Here is a 20,969-nt window from a genome sequence, read left to right as displayed (position 1 = left end):
CCCGCCCCAGCACCGGGCCAGGGGACCTGAGGCTGCGCCCCCCTGCCTGGCTGGGCTTGACAGGGGACTTCAGGCCATGCCCCCCACCAGCAGGGCTTGATGGGGGACCTCAAGGTGCGCTTCCCATTCTGGTGCTGGGCTAGGGGACCTCAGGCTGTTCCCCTGCCCCAGCACCAGGCCGGGGGACCTCAGGCCACACCCCCACCAGATGGGGCTTGACAGGGGACTTCAGGCCACGCCCCCTGCCCCAGCACCGGGCCAGGGGACCTGAGGCTGCGCCCCCCTGCCTGGCGGGGCTTGACAGGGGATCTCAGGCTGTGCTCCCCACCCAGCGGAGCATGACGGGGGACCTCAAGGTGCATCCCCAGTGCTGGGTCGGGGGAACTCAGGCCGCACCCCCCACCCAGCGTGGCTTGATAGGGGACCTGAGGCTGTGCCCCTCTCCCAGTGCCGGGCCAGGGGACCTGAGCCTGCGCCCCCCTGCCTGGTGGTGCTTGATGGGGGACCTCAGGCCATGCCTCCCACCCAGCAGGGCTTGACAGGGGATCTCAGGCCATGTCCCCTACCTGGCGGGGCTTGACGGGGGTCCTCAAGGCACGCCCCCCGCCTTGGTCTGGGCTGGGGGACCTCAGGCCACGCCCCCCATCGGGTGCACTTCAGACTGTTGCTTAATTCTGGAGCCCCCCGTCCTGGCGCTAGGCCAGGGGACCTGAGGCTACATCCCCTGCCTGGCATGGCTTGACAAGGGTGGGACTGGCCAGATCTCGATCTAGCCCAATAGGGGCGGGGGCCAGCTGGGTCTGGGTCTCACGCAGGGACTTGACTCTGGGTCCCATGGTGCACCCCAGACTCTAACAGGAGGAAGGTTTTCATATACATTTTACTAATTTTCTTTCATCTCTGACACTTCTATTATAGAGAAAGGGCAAATAGCAATATTAAATTATTTCCTCTAATTAATCCCCTTTTAATGTGCATGAATTTCGTGCACCGGGCCACTAGTTATTTATAAGTACATGGTTATTTAATAAAAGTATTACAGATATAAAAGCATAAAAACCTGAACAGGTAGAATATACAAACTTCAGGACAGGGATTCCCTTGGTGGTGAGTGGTAGTGCAGGATGGAATGAAGGTGAAGTAAGTACTAGCATTTTATTTTTTATGAAGTTAAAAAACTGAAGACAATTTGACAAAATGTGAAAATTTGTAAACCATACGGGAGTATCTGGGTATCTATTATATAACTTTCAGTACCTTCTTTATATTTGACATATTTCATAATTTAAAGCAAAGATTTAAAACTCTGTTCTCTTTAGAAGGTTCATAGAAAAATTACATGTAATGAGCACCCGCTGTATTCTAGGCACTGTGAACGTACTAGTTGCACTCAGATTTTCAACTGTGTGGGATTGGCGCCCCTATATTCCCTGAATTGTTCAAGGGCCAACAGTAGTAGAATTTCCCAGGTTAATGAAACATTCTTTTATTGGTCTTGAGTGAGAGTGAAATTTAGGTTGTTAATGAAAAAGTCATATATCTGATAAGAATTTAATATCCAAAAGTTATAAAGAACTCATACAACTCAATAGCAAAAAACGAACAAACAAACAAAAAAATAAACCACCAAAAAATTCTAATAATAAGCTGGGCAGAAGAACTGAATAAACATTTTCCAAAAGGAGACATACAAATAACCAATGGTCCATGAAAAGGTGCTCAACATCACTAATTTCCAGGGAAATGCAAATCAAAACCCCAACGAGATATCACCTCAGAAATGTTAGAATGGTTGTCATAAAAAACACCAGATAAATGCTGGCGAGGATGTGGAGAGAAGGGAATCTTTGTTGTGGGAATGTAAATTGGTACAGCTACTGTGCAAAACAGTATGATGGTTCCTCAACAAATTAAAAGTAGAATGATTATGTGATTCATCATTTTCACTTCTGGGCATATACTCAAAGGAAACAAAATCACTATCTCAAAGAGATATCTGCAGCCCCATACTTATTGCAGCATTATTTAAACTAGCAAAGATATGGAAACTACCTAAGTATTCATTGATGGATGAATGGATAAAGAAGTGGTACATATGTCCAATGGAACACTATTTAGCCGCATCAATAAGGCAGTCCTGCCATTTGCAACAACATGGATGAACCTTGAGGGCATTATGCTAAGTGAAATAAGTCAAACAGAGAAAGACAAATACTGTATGATCTCACTTATTTGTGGAATCTGAAAAATGTTGAACTCATAGAAACGGGTTATAGATTGTGGTTGCCACAATCTATTGAGGTGAGAGTGGGGGGCGGTGAGGGAAATAGGTGAAGGGGGTTGAAAGCTACAAACTCCCAGTTATAAAGTAAATAAGTCCTGGGGATGCAATGTACAACATTGTGGTATGGTTAATAATACTGGATTGCATATTTGAAAGTTGGTAAGAGAATAGATCTTAAAAGTTCTCATCACAAGAAAAATATTGTAACTACCATATTTTTCTGTGTATAAGACACCCCACCCCCACTTTTCCAACCCATAATTAAGAAATCAACATTTTAAACATAAAACAGAACACACTTTTATTTAGTAATTACCACAGGTAATGTTTACATACCAGTACTATGATATTATGCAGCATATCACTTTATTCAGCCTCCGTTGCATCACTGCTCTCTTCTTCATCACTATTAGTTCCAGAGATATCAATTTCTTCAACTTCTGTTGTATCACTGCTGTCTTCTGAGTCACTGTCTATGTATGTGAGATCATCCTCATAAACTGGTGGCATTTTCTGAGCTAACTTTGTTCGTGTTCTCATGGCTAACTTTTCTCTCCTCATGAAAATGAAGCACCATTTTGCCTTTCCTGTAAAATCAACAATGCTCATTTCACTTGCAAACATTCTTGCCTGACATCGAATAAGCTTGGTTGACACACAGAAGCCACTCTGGCACTGCTCCATAATCCAAGTCTTAAGCCTCTGCTCCAAGTTTGCCCATTTTGCTGGTTTTCCTCTTAAGGCCTTCTTTTTTGGCATCTTAAGGAGTTGTTCTTCCTGTTTTCTCCACTGTCTGATCATACACTCAGTGTGAGGAGGTCCAAATTGTCTCTCTGCAGCTCTATTTCCATGCTCTTTTGCATAGCTGATTACATTCAGTTTGAATTTTGCAGAGTTAGACAATCACTTACCAGTACTTAACTTTTTATTTTTTGACATCTTTATGGGCTCAGAACGCTCTGGTCCCTGTTGTGTCTGCGCACTCTCCACCTCCACCTCCAATTATGGCATCAGCTGACGTCAGTAACAATAAAGCTCGTGATTGGAGGAAGCCTGTTTGACAAGGTATGGGCAGCTATGCACCCGGAGCGGCTCCCTCCTCGGCTGGCTTCCGTGTATAAGATGCCCCTCTATTTTCAGTCTAATGATTTTAGGAAAAAATAGCGTCTTATACACAGAAAAATATGGTATGTGAGGTGATGGTTATTAACCAGACTTGTGGTAATCATTTTGCAATATATACATATATCAAATTACTATGTTGTGCATCTTAAACTAATACAATGCTATATGTCAATTATATCTCAATAAAACAGGGAAACATTGTGAGGGTCACTTGGCCATGGCCTCAGAGGCTGCCCAAGTCTGCCAGATGCCAGCCTTTGCCCTAACTACTGAGTATCACGTCTGTCCACTTGGTCCCCCCAACCCCTTCTAGCCTCACCTCTACTCCTGTGTAGTTGGGTTTATTTGGCCTGAAAGAACCAACTTTACTTATTTGTGTTTTCTCCCCTCAAATAACCCAATAACTCAGACGTTTTCTTTAAACTCACAGACTTGTTTCTTCTCAGAGTCATGGAGCAACAGCTGGGTTATTTCTGGCTCCTGTGTGGGGAGTGGGTAAGGTGTTGGAGTCAGGCCATCTGGGATTGAGTCCTAGCTCTCCAATTTATTAAATTCTGTGTGATTTCCATCATGCCACAGAGCTTCTCTGAGACTTTTTTCTTACCTGTTAAAGGGTCACTAATATCTGTCTTATCAGGCTGTGAAGAAACAAAGCCCTGGCAGGTGTTGCTCAGTGGGTTGAGCTTGTCCCATGCACCAAGAGGTCACATTGTTCAATTCCCAATCAGGGCACACGCCCAGGTTGTGGGCTCGATCCCAGGTAGGGGCTATGCGGAAGGCAACTGATGGATGTTTCTCTCATTGACCTTTCTCTACTTCTCCCTTCCTTTTTCTCTAAAATCAATAAAAACATATATATATATTTTAAAGAAACTAATGAAAAAGAAATGCACAGCTCCCTGGATGGTGCTGGTGCCTGGGAAGCACTGGGCAAATAGGAGCTGTATTGTGCTCTTGCATTGTGGTCACGTGTTATGGCCATGCGTGGTGGTCATACGTGGTGGTATTGTGAGGTGGTCATGTGAGGTGGTCATGCGTGGTGGTCATGTGAGGTGGTCATGCGTGGTGGTCATGTGAGGTGGTCATGCGTGGTGGTCATGCGTGGTGGTATTGTGAGGTGGTCATGCGTGGTGGTATTGTGAGGTGGTCATGCGTGGTGGTATTGTGAGGTGGTCATGCGTGGTGGTCATGCGTGGTGGTATTGTGAGGTGGTCATGCGTGGTGGTCATGAGAGGTGGTCATGCGAGGTGGTCATGCGTGGTGGTCATGCGAGGTGGTCATGCGTGGTGGTCATGCGTGGTGGTATTGTGAGGTGGTCATGCGTGGTGGTCATGCGTGGTGGTCATGCGAGGTGGTCATGCGTGGTGGTCATGCGTGGTGGTATTGTGAGGTGGTCATGCGTGGTGGTATTATGAGGTGGTCATGCGTGGTGGTATTGTGAGGTGGTCATGCGTGGTGGTATTGTGAGGTGGTCATGCATGGTGGTCATGAGAGGTGGTCATGCGTGGTGGTATTGTGAGGTGGTCATGCGTGGTGGTCATGCATGGTGGTAAGGAGGAGATGTGTCGGCGTTGTCAGGCATGGCAGGGCTCCTTCACTCCCTGGCCCAGGCTGCAATGCAGGGCCAGTTGGGCCCACTGCAGCAGGGCCTAAAAGTACGTGGGGATTGTTTTGAAGTCAGTGTGGACCCCAAGTGGAACATCTTCGCCCCCAGGGCAAACCCCTTCAGAACCCTTGGAAAGTCAGAGTTTCGCTTTTAGCAAGCCCCTGCTGCGGTGAGGGAAAGCCCCAGGGCAAGCAGTCCTCTCCCAGGGAGAATCCTCTTCCGGGCTGTGCCTACTCACTACCGCGTCCCGGTACCTTCCCTTCCCACGGCTTCATCCTGCCGCGCCAGCCTGTCTGCCTCCTTTGTTCTCCTGCCTTTTCTGACCCCACTGCTCTCTTGTTTTGGAGGGTGGGTGCACTTTCTTTTTTATTTTTTTATTATTATTTTTAAAATTTATTTATTTTTTTATTAAGGTATTATATGTGTACATATCTTACCATTGCCCCCCACACACTCCCATACATGCCCTCATGCACTTTCTTTTTTAAATATAAATGTATTATTTTATTGTTTTACTGACGAGAGAGAGAGAGAGAGAGAGAGAGAGAGAGAGAGAAACTTTGATATGAGGGAGAAACATCACTTGGGTGCTTCCAGCATGTGCCCTGACTGGGGATTGAACCCAAAACCTGGGTATGGGCCCTGACTGGGAATTGAAACCGCCACCTTTAGGTCCGGGACAACAGTCCTAACAACTGAGCCACCCCGGCCAGGGCTGGGCACACTTTTAGGTACTGGATCGCTCACTCGCCCAAAGCCTGGGTGCGGAGCCGCGGCCCCACAGCCTCAGTGCAGCCTCTTGTGCTGTCTCCCTGAGCAACTCCACATGTCTATCCTTAGATTAGGGCTCCCAACAAGCCTGCCCTGAAAGCCCCCGGGCACGTGGTGCAGATGAAACAGGCACCTTGTGTAGAGTCTGAGTTCCTGCCATGTTTATAGCATGAGCTGTGTGCTTTCCCTCTATAAACACAGCAGGTGGGACTGTGCACGGTAGGGAAAGATGTACCCCTTGGATAACAGAGCGTTTTACAATGCTGTGTTCTTCCAGGAAACGATCCAGGGAATAAATAATTGACAAGCAGGACTTCATTAAAATTAAGAATGTCTGCTCTGCTAAGTCAACGTCAGGAGAGTGATAAGACAAGCCACAGACTGGGAGAAAGCATTTGCAAAAGACATACCTGATAAAGGGCTGTTATCCAAAATACACAGAGAACTCTTAAAACTCAACAATAAGAAAACAAACAACCTGATTTAAAAATGGGCCAACGACCTGATTTAAAAATGGACACCTCACCAAAGGAGATATACAGGTGGCAAATAAACATAAGAAAAGATGTTTCACTCATATGTCATCAGGGAACTGAAAATTAAAATGAGACACCACTACACACCTATGATTGTGGCCAAAATCCAGAACACTGACAATACCAGATGCTGGTGAGGATGTGGAGCAGCAGGAATGCTTGTTCATTGCCGGTGGGGATGCTGGGTTTTTATAAAACTAAACATGCTTTTATCATACAATCCAGCATTAGCTCCTTGTTATTTACCCAAAGGAGTTGAAAACTTAGGACCATTCAGATGTTTATAGCTGCTTTATTCATAATTGCCAAATTGATCGCAACCAAGTTGTCCTTCAGTAGGTGAGTGGATAAATAAACTGTGGTATATCCAGAGAATGAAAAATTATTTAGTGCTGAAAAGAAATTAGTTACTCAGCATAATCACAACTATGTAAGAAATGTTTTAAAAACGGAAGAAAACACACCACCATCCTTTTCCCTCGCTCTTTTTTCCAGTTTTTGAATTCCCTCAGTGTCGTTTGCTGCCGTTGTATTACTTTTGAAAATGGAGACTTAGAAATAGCTCCCTTCCTGACCTTGGGGAGAGGTGCTCCGTGCAGAGCCGCACCCGCCGAGGGACAGCCTCAGAGCGGACTTCTGATCAAGCAGTGTGTGTGACACTTGTTGCCCCATATTGTCTGAGCCATTTACTCATATGTTGTCTCTTAATTCTCCAGTCTATTATGTTTATTTCTTCCTCCATAACTATTAAGCCTTTTTTTTTTTTTACAATTGTGATAAAATATGCATTAATATAACATTTACCATTTTTAAGCGCACAGTTCAGGGGCGTTAAGTACATTCACGTTGCTGCTGCAACCATCCCCGCCATCCGTCTCCAGGACTTTTTCATCCTCCCAAACTGGACTCCTGTCCCCATTAAACACTCACCCCCCATGTCCCTGCCCCAGCCGTTGGCACCATCTGCTCTCTGCTCCATGAGTGTGACTATTCTGGCTGCCTCAGATACGTGGGATCATGTATTTGTCCTTTTCCCACAACCATTTCTAAAGCTCTCTGAGGAAGCGTTTTCATTTGAAATGTACCGTTTATTTGCTCATTTATGGGGTATTCCTTTGCTGGGCAGAGGGCTAAGCAAGGCTCAGGAAGCACATGTGGTTTCCGAGGCTGATGGTGTACTGGGACAGTGATTACAAGGAAAAACTCAGAGGAGAAAGAAGGGCAGAATGTGACCAGTGTGGTGACAGACACGCTGCTGGGGCCTTCTATAAAAGCTAGGAGTTCACGGGATGAACTGGGGAGTGGTCCCCGAGGACGGTGAGGAGGAACCCTGGGGGTGTCCAGGCCGAGGGAAGGGGGCACAGAGCCCGGGCGGGAGGGGCCCGCATGCGGTTCCTGCATCTGTGTGAGTGTGGGGGAGTCTGCGTGCAGGGCTCCTGTGGGGGATGGCAAGCCGGGGAGGAGGGAAGGAGGGCCCTGGGCTTGGCTGAGGACACAGCCAAGATGAGGAACAAATGCCAGGACCTTGTGCTGGGCACTAGACCCACATGACCTCCTGGGCCAGGTACCCACAGCCTGGTTTCTCAGACACTGAGGCTGAGGCAGTCTCCCACGCTGGAGCCGGCTCAAGGGGCACGGCTACGCCTGAATCACCACGTTGTTCCGTGTGTTTGTGCACAGCTGGTGGCTCTGTGCAGTGGCTGGTGTTCAGCAGGGAGGTGATGGCTATTTTCAATGTGTAGGAATGGAAACTGAGGCTTAGGGAAGAGAAGCCAGCTGCCCAAGGAGGAGGAGCAAGTGAGTAAAGGGAATATGTGATTGGATGAAGGAGCCAATGAAAGAAAGAAAAGGTCTGACTCCATCTCCCTGGCCATAGCCTCCCAGGGTTCTGGGCGAGGGGGCTCTTCATCAATCCGCTGGCCCAGAGAAGCGAGAGGGAGGCTGTGGGTGGAGGAGCAGGGGCAGGTGGGGGAGCAGGGCCCACCACGGAAGATGGAGAAAGATCTAGTCTCTCTGAGCACACTCGAGTGTTCTTTCTTGTGCTTCTCTCCTAAAGCCCCGTCTGGACTGTGGGTACCATGAATGCAGTGTCACGTACTATTTTTCTTTTAGTTATTTGCACAAACATTCTCTGAGTCTCTTAAGGCCTGGGCAGTTCCCTGTGGGTTTTTAATTTAAATTTATTTTATTATTATTTTTTATTGATTTTAGAGACAGAGGAAGGGAGAGGAAAAGACGAGAGAGAAAAACATTGATCAGTTACCTCCCATATGTGCCCTGACCAGGAATCAAACCTGAGACCCCACAACTAATTTAGCCCCTGGGCAGGGCTGGGCCCTGTGGGTTTTGACCCCTCCACTGCTGAAGCTGCCTTTCTAAGTGAACTCGTTCCTCCTGTCCAAGCAGGTGCGTAGGGGGGAGGGGGGTGCTGCTGCAGGGGGGAGGGGCTGCCCCTACATAACATCCCCACATAAAAGGGGCAGGTGTGCAGGTGGGACCCACCGGTGGTGGCAGCTCCTGCCTGACACCCCCTGCCCCTGGGGGGCAATAACCTGCCTTGAGTGTCCCCCCATCCCCTCCTGGGGCCATCCCCTTAGTTAAAGGAAACACTCTTCCTGGAGGGAGAGGCCAGGCTGCAGGGATTCCGGGGCCTTTTAACATGACCCCGTTTTGAAGTGCAGCCCTGAGTCGGTAACCGTCACAGCAAACCCCAAGCATGCCAAGGCAGAGGCTTGCGGCTGGCGTTGGTCGCTGTGATCTGGAATCAGAGAGCACTGCCTTGGCAGGCGGCACCCAGACATCCCAGGTGGGAAAAGCCCTGCTCTCGGGGGATGTCTTAGGGATCGGGGAGAGACCCCAGCCCTGGGAGCCTGGGGTGCCAGCCCCCTTCAGCCTCCCGTTGGCTGATGGATGCCCCGGAGCCAGACCCTCAGGGAAGAAGCCAATAGAAGACGGGTGCAGAGCAACATGAGAGCAGAAAGGTGCTGTGACAGCTGTCACCTTAACCAGAGGCGCGGGAGCTTCCCAGAGAGGCCATTTCCTTCCCACGCTGCTCACCTCCTGCCCGTCCACCCTGCCTTTTATTGCCATCACCTGGCTGTACCAGGCTGCATGACTCAGCACGTGTCAGCCACCCCCAGAGACACCCGGTGGATAGCAGCCACAGACCCTGGCCTCAGGGAGGTGACCCAAGGCACATAGTCATGCACGGGAGCACATACCTGAATATGTGGACGTCGGTGGCTGAAGCTCTTGGAGGAGAAAATCCAAGACGACCCCCCAAGCTTTGATAAATCTATAGACAAGCAGGCTGAGGCACTGGTGTTTTTAGGTGGTTTTTAAAAAGTCTCATTATCTTCTTATCAATAGATGTGCCCTTGAAAACCTGGGAGGAAATGTGGTCTTGTGGGGAAGCGCCTGCCGGCAACACAAGGGCCTGTGTTGTCTTCTTAGCTCTACCCTTGTTGTCAGAGGGTTCCATCTGGGCCACTGGCTTGAGGAGGCCATCACACCTGCCCCCTGGTTAGCCCCAGAGAACCCCCCACCCAAGTTGTGTGGCGAGATGATGGAGTTATCAAGCCAGTGTGCTCCTCCCAATAAACAAACTAAAACAAAGAGCAACTCTAAAGGGTGACTTTCTTGCAAACAATGGAATATTCTGAGAATCTGTGACATGGGCTTGTAAATGAGGAGGAAACAGGAACCACCGATCGATTCATAATGATACTACTGAAAGCTGGGTGGTTCTGGGCCTGGGGAGCCTGACGGGGCTGGAAGGGGCTCATTGCCCGAGCCTGGCACGTGGAAAGAACTCCAGCTCACCTTCTCTGTATGGGCATCTTACTGTGTCACTGCTGGGTGTGAAGTGTGGCAGTTAGAAATACCCATTTCTTTTAAAAAGGGAGAGCAGGTTCAAGATTATTCCTGTAAAGTGGAGTGTCACTGGCTTCCTTGAGCAGGCCAGATAGGGTGGAGTGACAGCTGGCACATTGAAAACTGACCATGGGAATGGTCATACAGGTGAACTTTGTGGCATCAAAAAGGTCATCTTGGTGCACCAGTGACTCAAAACTGAAGCCCAGGGCAAGCCATCCAGTAGACCTGCTTCTGAGGGGTTCTTGGAAGCGTACAGGGACTTCCTTTGAGAAAAACACTTTCTGGTGGAACTAGTCCAATGTGAAGCGGGCTGTCCAGAGGATATGAGCTGCGTGTCACAGGAGGTGGACAAGCACTTGGAAGATTATCATAAAGGTGTTCAAGTATTATTTTGGAAGCTGAATTAGAACGACTTTAAGCTCCTTTCCCAACATAGAGGTCCATAACTCTAAACTTTAGAGTCTAAAGTATCAGAGATTACTAGTGACAGAAATTTTTGAATTTTAGTTGCAGTTTGCTTCTGTTTTAGCCACAATTAGAGTAGGGAAAGAGCCCACGGGATGGCTTATATGCAGGGATCTTGAACTCTGGAACTTTATATAGTGACAAGATTAGGTAAACTTGTGCTGATCCTAAGATTAAACTGCTCTTGCACCCATGGCTTGGAGTAGGGAACTGGACCTCTCCCTGGGTATCATTGGGTGATGGTATTGGGGTAAAGTCCTACCTTTCCCATTTACTTTCTAGCCTGGTGACTTGATGGAGTTTAGGTTTAGCATCCTGAGTGTAAAATGGCAAGAGTGAACACATGCATAAGGGGTTAACTGAGAATGCAGGCAAGACAGTATGGGACCACACACATCACAAGTGCTAGATAAAGAAGGATGGCGGCTGGAAAGTTAGGGCAAATGTCAGCAAACAATGTGTGAAAATTGGGCCATCTGGTCACTTTAAAGTTTTAGTGACCTTGGATGCGGTCAACCCTTCTTTGAAAACAAATAGAAATGCGTGTTTCTGTGTGCATGTGTGTGGTCAGACTAAGGACAATTTTTAAAAATAGATGTATAGATAGTCTCACTTATATTTAGGAATTTAAATTTTTTAGACTTTTATTGTTACTTGATGATTATTTTTTTCCTCTCTAAGGAGATTTGCAGCTGCAGGAGATGCCATAATTAAGTTCACTTCTAAATGCTTTTTGAATGACCCTGGACACAGAGAAGGGAAACCCTCAGGGCGGTGGTGAGCCCGTGATATTTGGAGCCGACGTGTAAGAGTAAAGTTCTGTGAGTATGTTTTAAATAGCGACAGCCATAAGAACATTATTATTAAAATCAAAATTATGCTTATTTTTAGAGAAAATCTAGGATATAGCAAAACAAAGAGAAGAGGAAAAGAAAACATTTGTATAGTCCTACCCCCAAAGATAAAACTGGAGCCCTGGCCAGAGCCCTGGCTCAGTGGTTAGAGCATTGGCCCGAGCACCACAGGGTGGCAGGATTGATTCCCAGTCAAGGGCATGTACCTGGGTAGCAAATTCGATCCCTAGCCCCTGGTCAGGCTAGTGTAGGAGGCAACCAATTAATGTGTCTCTCTCACATCCATGTTTCTCTCTCTCTCTCCCTCCCTTCCTTCCACTCTCTCTATAAATCAATGGAAAAAATATTCCTGGGTGAGGATTAACAAAAAATTGAAAAATAAAAAGATACAATTGGCAACCTCTGTTCCATTACCTTCCAGATCCTCTCTGTCTTAAAAATGGAGCCATATTCTAATAGCTCTAATAATATTTTATGTTTTTTTAATTTAATAAATCTTTATTGTTCAGATTGTTACAATTGTTCCTCTTTTTCCCCCCATTGCTCCCCTCCACCCGGTTCCCACCCCACCCTCTGCCCTTACCTCCCCCGCACTGTCCTCATCCATAGATGTACGCTTTTTGTCCAGTCTCTTCCCGCACCCCCCACACCTCTTTCCCCCCGAGAATTTTCAGTCCACTCCCTTTCTATGCCCCTGATTCTATTATATTCACCAGTTTATTCTGTTCATCAGATTTTTTATTCACTTGATTTTTAGATTCACTTGTTGATAGATATGTATTTGTTGTTCATAATTTTTATCTTTACCTTTTTCTTCTTCTTCCTCTTCTTAAAGAATACCTTTCAGCATTTCATACAATACTGGTTTGGTGTTGATGAACTCCTTTAGCTTTTTCTTATCTGTGAAGCTCTTTATCTGACCTTCAATTCTGAATGATAGCTTTGCTGGGTAGAGTAATCTTGGTTGTAGGTTCTTGCTATTTATGACTTTGAATATTTCTTGCCACTCCCATCTTGCCTGCATAGTTTCTGTTGAGAAATCAGCTAACAATTGTATGGGTGCTCCCGTGTAGGTAATTAACTATTTTTCTCTTGCTGCTTTTAATATTCTCTCTTTGTCTTTTGCTCTTGGCATTTTAATTATGATGTGTCTTGGTGTGGTCCTCTTTGGATTCCTTTTGTTTGGGGTTCTGTGCGCTTCCTGGACTTGTAAGTCTATTTCTTTCACCAGGTGGGGGAAGTTTTCGGTCATTATTTCTTCAAATAGGTTTTCATTATCTTGCTCTCTCTCTTCTTCTGGCACCCCCATAATTCAGATGTTGGTACGCTTAGGGTTATCCCAGAGGCTCCTTACACTATCTTCAAATATTTGGATTTATTTTTTTTCTTTTTGCTTTTCCGGTTGAGTGTTTTTTGCTTCTTTGTATTTCAAATCTTTGACTTGATTCTTGTGTTCCTCTAGTCTGCTATTAGGTCTCTATATAATATTTTTCATTTTAGTTAGTGTATGTTTAATTTCTAGTTGGTCCTTTTTCATATCCTCGAAGGTCTCGCTCATATCCTCGAGGGTCTCACTAAATTTATCGGCCTTTTCTAGGAAATTCTTGAAAAACCTTATAACCGTGGTTTTAAACTCTATATCCAGTCATTTGCTTTCCTCCATTTCTTTCATTTGTGATCTGTTTCTTTGTCTCCGCATTTTCGCTGCTTCCCTGAGTTGATAGAGTGGCTTTGTGTGCTAGGTGTCCTATAGGGCCCAGTGGCTCAGCCTCCCCAGTTACCTGAGGTGGACACTGTTGGTGCATCCCTTTGTGGACTGTGTGTACAGCCTTGTTGTAGTTAAGTCTTGATTGTTGTTGGTATCACTGGGAGGAATTGACCTCCAGGCCAATTGGCTGTGAGGATCAGCTGTGTCTACACTGGGAGAACTTCTGTGCTGGAGACACCCTTATGAGACAAGACTTGCAAAATTGCAAAAGCCTCTGTGCAATTGGATGGGGCAGAGTCTCAGGGCAAAGCAGACAGCCTTGGCTTCCCGTCAGCTCTGCCCTATGAGGCCCCTGGGTCTCAGTGTCCCTCGGTAACCGCTGCAAGCACCTCTGAGAGAAAGCCACACTCGAGTTTCGCCCGCTGCCAGACAGTCCAGATTCCCCCCGAATGAGTCTGGGTTCCGAGAGTCTCGCCCAGAACTGGAGTTCAGTGCAGTTGGGACCTTCTGTCTCCCTCCTGCTTGAGAAAGCCAGCTGTGCACTCAGCAGTCAGTCCTCTCTGTGCTCACATGCCTCCAGACCTCTGCCTTCCACAGCTCCCCTGAGTCTCAGTGTGCTTTTCTCTTTTCCTGACAGTCCAGATTCCCCCCGAATGAGTCTGGGTCCCCAGGGTCTTGCCCGGAACTGGAGTTCAGCACAGTTGGGAACTTCCATCTCCCTCCCGCTTGAGATAGCCAGTCATGCACTCAGCCGCCAGTCCTCTCCGCGTGCGTCTCTGTACCTCAGCCTTTTGCAGCTCCTCTGAGTCTCAATGTGCTTTTCTCTTTCCTCCTAGTTGTAGAATTTCCACTCAGCCAGCTTTCCTGTGGTTCTGGATGGTGTCCGTTTTGTCTTTTAGTTGTAGTTTTGAAATTGTTGTGCGAGGCAGCAGTTTAGGTGTTTACCTATGCCTCCATCTTGGTTTTTCATATTTTATGTTTTTAAACAGTAAACTTTTCTTGTCATTTTACATTTTCCTCATATGCAAAGGTAGGCAAAAGTAGACAAAACTAAGTTGCATGTACACAAAGCACAGTTTATTCTTTTTTTTGTGTAATAGTCATAACCTGCCTGTCTTTTTCCATATGAACAATTATAAGCCATCCCTGTATATATTTTTCAAAATTAAAATTGCTTTATCGTTTTGCCTGGCTATAAATGTAATACACAGATAGAAAAAATGCACATGCGTAAACATGAAGGTAAAAATTACCTGTGACCTGCCACTTCCCCCAAACCCCTTACAACTGGAGTTAACATTTTGACATATATGCTTTCTGGCTATTTTTTCTAATGCATGTTCCTTATACACGGATAATTCCCTTTCCTCCAAGATTAGTTCATATAACATCTAACGTTTTACAATCTGATTTTTACATTTAAAGCACACGGGGAATAATTTCCCAGTTGTGAAGCATTCTTGCATGGCATTACTTTAATGAACCCCATCACTGTGTATGGTGGATTATTGTTGATTTCACTGGTGGTGTTTAGCATGTTCTCAGTATGCTCGCAATAATGTGATGTGTGTCTTTGCTATTAATAATCCTTGTGCATAACCATAATAACCTTTCCATGATCAGTTTGTAGAAGTGGATTGCTGGGCCAAATAAATGTACACAACTTTAAGGTTCTTGATGCATATTACCAACTTGCCCCTACAATGGTGGTACCAGTCTGCACCCCACAATGCCATATGAATGGGCTAATTTATAAGCATTCTCATCTAACTGAAGGACTATATCCTGGTATAATCTGGTAAAATGTATTTTAAAATGTGTTGTTTTTTTTGTTTGTTGTTTAAACAATTCAAATCTATATATAGGATGCCCCCCACAAAGGTATACACACTGTAACAGCTGATAACTCAATTTTGAAAATGAAATGTATTTTAATAAACATTTATAATTATTCAAAGTGTGTGTATATAGTAGACACAAGTTTGTATTTAATTTTTTAAAAGTGTTTTTTCAATTACAGTTTACATTCAGTATTATTTTGTATTAGTTTCAGGTGTACAGCATAGCGGTTAGGCAATCAAATACTTTAAAAACTGTTCCCCTGATATTTTCATTGCCCACCTGGCACCATACATAGTTATTATAATATTCATATTTAATTTTTATTAGAGTTTATTATTCTTTAAATTACTGACCTTCTGGTTTCTTTCTTTCAGCATATTTTTTAAACATTTATTTATTTAAACCACCTGGACTTTCTTTTGGTGTAAGATGTAAAGAGCTAAAACTTATTTTTTTCCAAAGAATTAACTGATTGTCTCAGCACCCTTTGTTTATATAACCCATTCCTTCACCATGCATGTGAATACCACTTGTATCGTGTAATCCATATATGCCACTGGGGTCTATTCTGTATCACTTTGTTTTAATCCCTGGAGTCAGTAATGGCAAAGTGACCCGTGTGTATCTAGTAGCTGACAATCCCATGGGGAGGGAGGCTTTTGCCTCTGAGAAAGTAAACCTTTCTGATTCTAAAAGGGTGGGAGAGTCACCTTCCCTCATCGCTGCAATGCCCCTCTCTGCTAGGACCTGCGTGTGGGAAAACAGAACATCCTGGTGGGAAGCAGGAGTCTGGATGCAGAGCGTGGCCAACCAGCAACGAAGCCTGTGGGAGAAGCGTGAGGGGAACCCCTCCCCCAGGGTCACGTAGAGCTTCGGCGATTCTGACACTGAGAGAAGTCAGCCAAGCTCTTTGTCCCTGATAAGAAATAGAAACCTAGGAGTTTGGGGGAGGTGAAGGAGGTCTTGTTCTCAAACTTTTACAAGAAAAACCCCACAAAACCCAAAAAGATCCATTGAGTCCCATCTCAGTATGTCAGTAAATTTTTTCGTATCTGTGCTGGAAATGCCACATTTTAAATGTAACAACTAATGATGTGTTTAATGACTGTAATAACAAATCATACTTCTATGAAACAAAAGTAGAAATGAATGGAAATCATGCCCTCTCGTCTCACCGTACTTCTGAACAACCCGGTGCTCACACCACGAGCCCCCAGCTGGTGAGGCACGGTGTGTCTGGGTAGTGACTTGAAATTGGAGGCAAATGCAGAGGAGAAAATAAATTCCTTGCATGTTCAAAAACTAAAAATAGAGAGTAAGAGGAGATGTGTGAAATCAGGTGAGGGGCACTGTAACTCCAAGTTCTTACGTAGTCCCCCATCGGCTGGCGTGAGGGGGACAGGACTGTTGAGCACTAGCAGGTGCTGTGCCATTTTATACCAGCTTTTCTTCCCCGCCCTCCATGCAGGGATCTGTTTGCCCTTATGTAATGCTCCCTCTGTGTGGAATCTTGGTAAGTTGCCCATATCCTATGTGGAATTAGGCAGTGCAAGAGTAAATAAATGAATTGATTTAAATTTTTATTTTTAATTACAGTTTATGTTTAATATTATTTTGTTATTAGTTTCAGTACAGCATACTTTACAGTGTTCACCCCCATATTTCCAGTGCCCATTTGGCACCATACATCATTGTTACAATATTATTGCCTATATCCCCTGGTTATATTGATTCCTAGGTGCTTTCCGATGTATTGTGAAATTGAGTTTTAACAGTCCACTTAATCTAAACAGAAGGAGGAGCATGATTGTTTTCATCTCTCAACACTTAAGTGAAACGAGTTCCTTTTCCAGGGGAACTTTTGCTTTTTAACATTCCTGCCCAATGTTGGCCGTCAGGTGAGTGTCTACCGTGACGTTTGCCTGCTCACACCGTCATATGTGCTCAGCTACAGGCAGGCAGGTATAGGGCTTCCTGCAGGGGATTATTTGCTTTACAAAAATAGGACATATTTTGCCCGACTGGTGTGGCTCAGTGGTTGAGTGTTGACCTATGAACTAGGAGGTCATGGTTCGATTCCCAGTCGAGGCCCAGGCCCAGGTTTCAGGCTCCATCCTCTCTTAAACATGCAAACACACTCAAAGGTCTCAATTTAGTTTGGATACTAAAGGCAGGGCAGGGAAGCAGATGGGGAGACAGGAGTCCTGGCCTTCCTTTTGCTTGGCTGGTCCTACCCAGCTAGCAGGCGTAGCCAAGCAGCCCACTTTCGGCCCACAGGATGCTGAAGGGGCACTGGGAGGGGTGTGTTGGGGAAGGTGGGCCTCCGCCTTCCCGCCAACACTTCAAATCTTCCCCCTCTTAGCTTTGCCTCTGCTCAACCACAGAGACCTCCACAAAATCTCCTGTGAGAGGCTGCAAACTCTTCTCTCAGCAGAGCACAACTTTTCTGAGGAGGCAATTCATGCCTTCTGCCTGTGTTAATATCGTCTGGGTATTTGCCTATTTACTTGTTTCTCGGCGTCTATGACTGGCACTGGGGTGAGGCAGGTGAGGTGCCGAGGGCACTCACAAGGTGACAAAAGGGCTGGGCTCATGTCTGTGTCCCCCAAGATGATGTGAGCCCATGGGGTTGAGGACCGTGTCTGCATGTGTACACGTGTTCGTTCCAAGAACTCGAGAGGTGCTCAGTTAATATCTAATTTGTTGAGCTTTTTTCTCCGAGGTGTTCGCTGACTGTACTAGTACTTGGCAGAGTCAACATTCAGAAGTATGAGGAATTGGAGTCCTCACAGCCTGGAGGAGCCCAGAAAGACTGGGTCGGGGTGCCAGCTGGTGAGGTGCAGAGAGGGGCACCTAGGGAGGACAGTGGTCCCAGCGCACTGATGTCAGGAGCAGAACCTGTTGTGGGCGTTGGAGGAGGAGCCTTCCGCTTCCTTCATCTATTCATTTAGATTCTGGCCTCAGGCTTGGGAGTGCTGACCATGTGTGCGGTGGAAAGACGGTTCCCACAGGCCGTGGTCCCCCCAGGAGATGGCTAGCTAGAAGCCTCTTTGCTAAGTGAGATGAGCAACGCGTGAGCCCTGGGGGCTGCCTCTGTCCTGGCCACCCCTGGTCCCGACACAGAACAGGCTGGTCACACAGAAGGTGCTTCAAATGACTATATTTGAACTGGCAGCAAGAAGCCGCTAAGGAACGAGCCAGACTCGTTCCTAAGGAATAGGAGCACTAACTGCGGAGAAGGGGGGGCAGGGTGAGTTCTTTCTCATAAATGAGGGACAGAATGGGAGATGGTCTGCAACGAAAAGTATATGAAAGAGCCCTGGCCCGTGTAGCCAGTTGACAGAGCATCGTCCCATGCTCCTAAAGATCATTGGTTCGATTCCTGGTCAGGGCACATGCCCAGGTTGTGGGTTTGATCCCGGTCAGGGTGCATGTGGGAGGCAGCCAATTGATATTTGTCTCTCCCACAGTGATGTTCCTCTCTCTCTCTCTCTCTCTCTCTCCCTCTCTAAAATCAATAAAAACATATTTTAAATAAATAAATAAATAAATAAATAAATAAAAATATATGAAAGATATGTAGACGGTGTCCATTCAAATCAGAAGCCTAAGCTAAACTCTAAAATGGCAGTAATTTAATGGGAAAAAGTTGAGTCCTGGATAGCCAATGATGCTGGGCAGGAGGACAGAAGTCCCTTTCGGCGCTCCTGCGTTCACTGCCCTGCATATTTCTGAGAATCCCCAACTGATGTGGCCTGGGGACTCCAGGCTCCTTCTATCTGAGTCAATGCACTGAGTTATGCAGCCGGGAGGACTCTAGGAAGCAGTGACTCACGGTCACCGAAAAGTGACGCATCTGAGGAGGTTTCCCAAGAAGCAACAGAGGAGATCTCTTTCATCCTCCACACCTGGAAAGGCCTCTGAAAACAGGCTCTTTCTCTCTTTCCCTTTGACTGGGTGGCAGATTCGGATCAGCTTTGCAGCCCACACAGGGCCGGGGATCACTTTCTGAAAACAAGTTGCCCACTTCCTACAGTAGAGACAAGCTGCGGGGTGGGTGTGGGGAAGAGTAAGGATGAAAGGAAGGGGGTGGTGTAGGAGCCCCCGCCTCCTTTGAACGTGGCCTGCTAGGCGCCACAGCTGCAGGCTGCTGCCCGAATTCTTCACCTTCAGTGAGAGGAAGGGAGGGAAGGGAGCCAGACCTTCCTATCTGTAGTCATTCCAGGCCCACGGCGAGACCGAGACCGAGAGGGAGATCTTCCTGGTGATCCCATTTCAGAGGAGAGAACGGAGGCTCACAGGGTTACGAGCTTGCCCACGTCATACAGCTAGTTGAGTTTGGCCCTGCCTTCTGGCCACCTTGGCATGCACCACAGTGATTTCCATGGTACAGATTGTTTAAAAATCACAGTTTATGAATAAATCTCTCATTGATGGATATTTAAGCTGATTCCAATTTTTTTAAGATTACAATGACCAAAGCCTCTTTTGAAAAGAGGCTGTTTTGTGCTTGCTTCAGCAGCACATATACCAAAATTGGAACCATACAGAGATCAGCATGGTCCCTGCACAAGGATGACATGCAAATTCGTGAAGTGCCCCATATTTTAAAATAAAATAAAATAAAATAAAATAAAATAAAATAGGCTGTTGCTTTTTTTCAAACTTTTGTTTTTCCCCCCAAAAGCAAAAGTAATACATAACGGTTGTAAACATTCATACAACACTGCCCTGGCTGGCTTTGCACCAGCGGTTAGAGTGTCAGCCCTTCGACCGAAGGGTCTCGGGTTTGATGCCCAGTCAAGGGCATATGCCTGAGTTACAGGTTCCCCAGCCCTGGTAGAGGTGCATGTGGGAGGCAACCAATCCATGTGTCTCTCTCCTGTCAATGTTTCTCTTCTCTCTCCCCCTCCTCCCTCCCTTTTACTCTCTCTGGAAATCAATTGAAAAAATATCTTCGGGTGAGGATTAAAAAAAGAAAATACAGCACTGAAATGAACAACTCAGAAATGGAAATTCCCCAGAGTAACTGCCATTCACAACTAAGAATATATCTTTTTAGACCTTCGTCTACACATATGCAAACAAATACGTCCACAGATTTTGAGAAAAAAATTAACTTTGCAGAACAACATTATGATTCAATTTCCTATTCTATATTGAATGTATTATATATTATGTTGTAAAGATTTTAATTTTCTGTTTTAAAAAGTACATGCAGAAATAATTTGGAAAAGCAAGAAGCTTTTAAATATGATTTTACATATTTCTGTAATGCTCTGTCCTTGAATTTTAAAATATCTCTTTATTAAAGCATAATCTAATTCTATACTCATATCTGTATTTGAAAGTCAACATATCAAGAGTGTCCAGATCAGTGACTTTTCCCAAACTGAACACACTCTCTGACCAGCTCCCGGACAGGGAAGCAGGACACGCCCACACCCAGACCTGTGCTCCCTGGTAATGGTCCCCTGCACCAAGGGCAGCCATAGCCTGAGTTTGAATGTACATTTTTTTAATCCGTTTTTATCTGGGCTTGAATTTTAAGCATGTTTCAGATTTAAAAGAGAATAATCAACACAGATGCTGTTAGAATACATGCAGATATAGTGGCCAGCATTTGATGCCAGCATGAATGAATCTGGCTTGTTTCTTAGCAGCTTCGTGGACCATCTTATAAGTAAGTCTGTATCACAATTAACCTACTGGCTCTTTCTGATGGACATTTGAATTTTTTCTAATTTTTGGCTAATAAGCCAACTACAGGAAACAATTGGATGTGTATTTCTTTGTGCATGTAACTTTGAGATGTGTGTTCTTTAAAGATAAATGCCTATAAGTGGAATTGATAGTAAAAAAAAAAAAAAAGCTAGATTGACAAACATTATTTTAAAAATAC

Source organism: Plecotus auritus (assembly GCF_963455305.1).
Source record: "Plecotus auritus genome assembly, chromosome: 8".
Lineage (NCBI taxonomy): Eukaryota > Metazoa > Chordata > Mammalia > Chiroptera > Vespertilionidae > Plecotus > Plecotus auritus.
The sequence above is the reverse complement of the archived record's forward strand: the minus strand, read 5'-3'. Positions refer to the sequence as shown.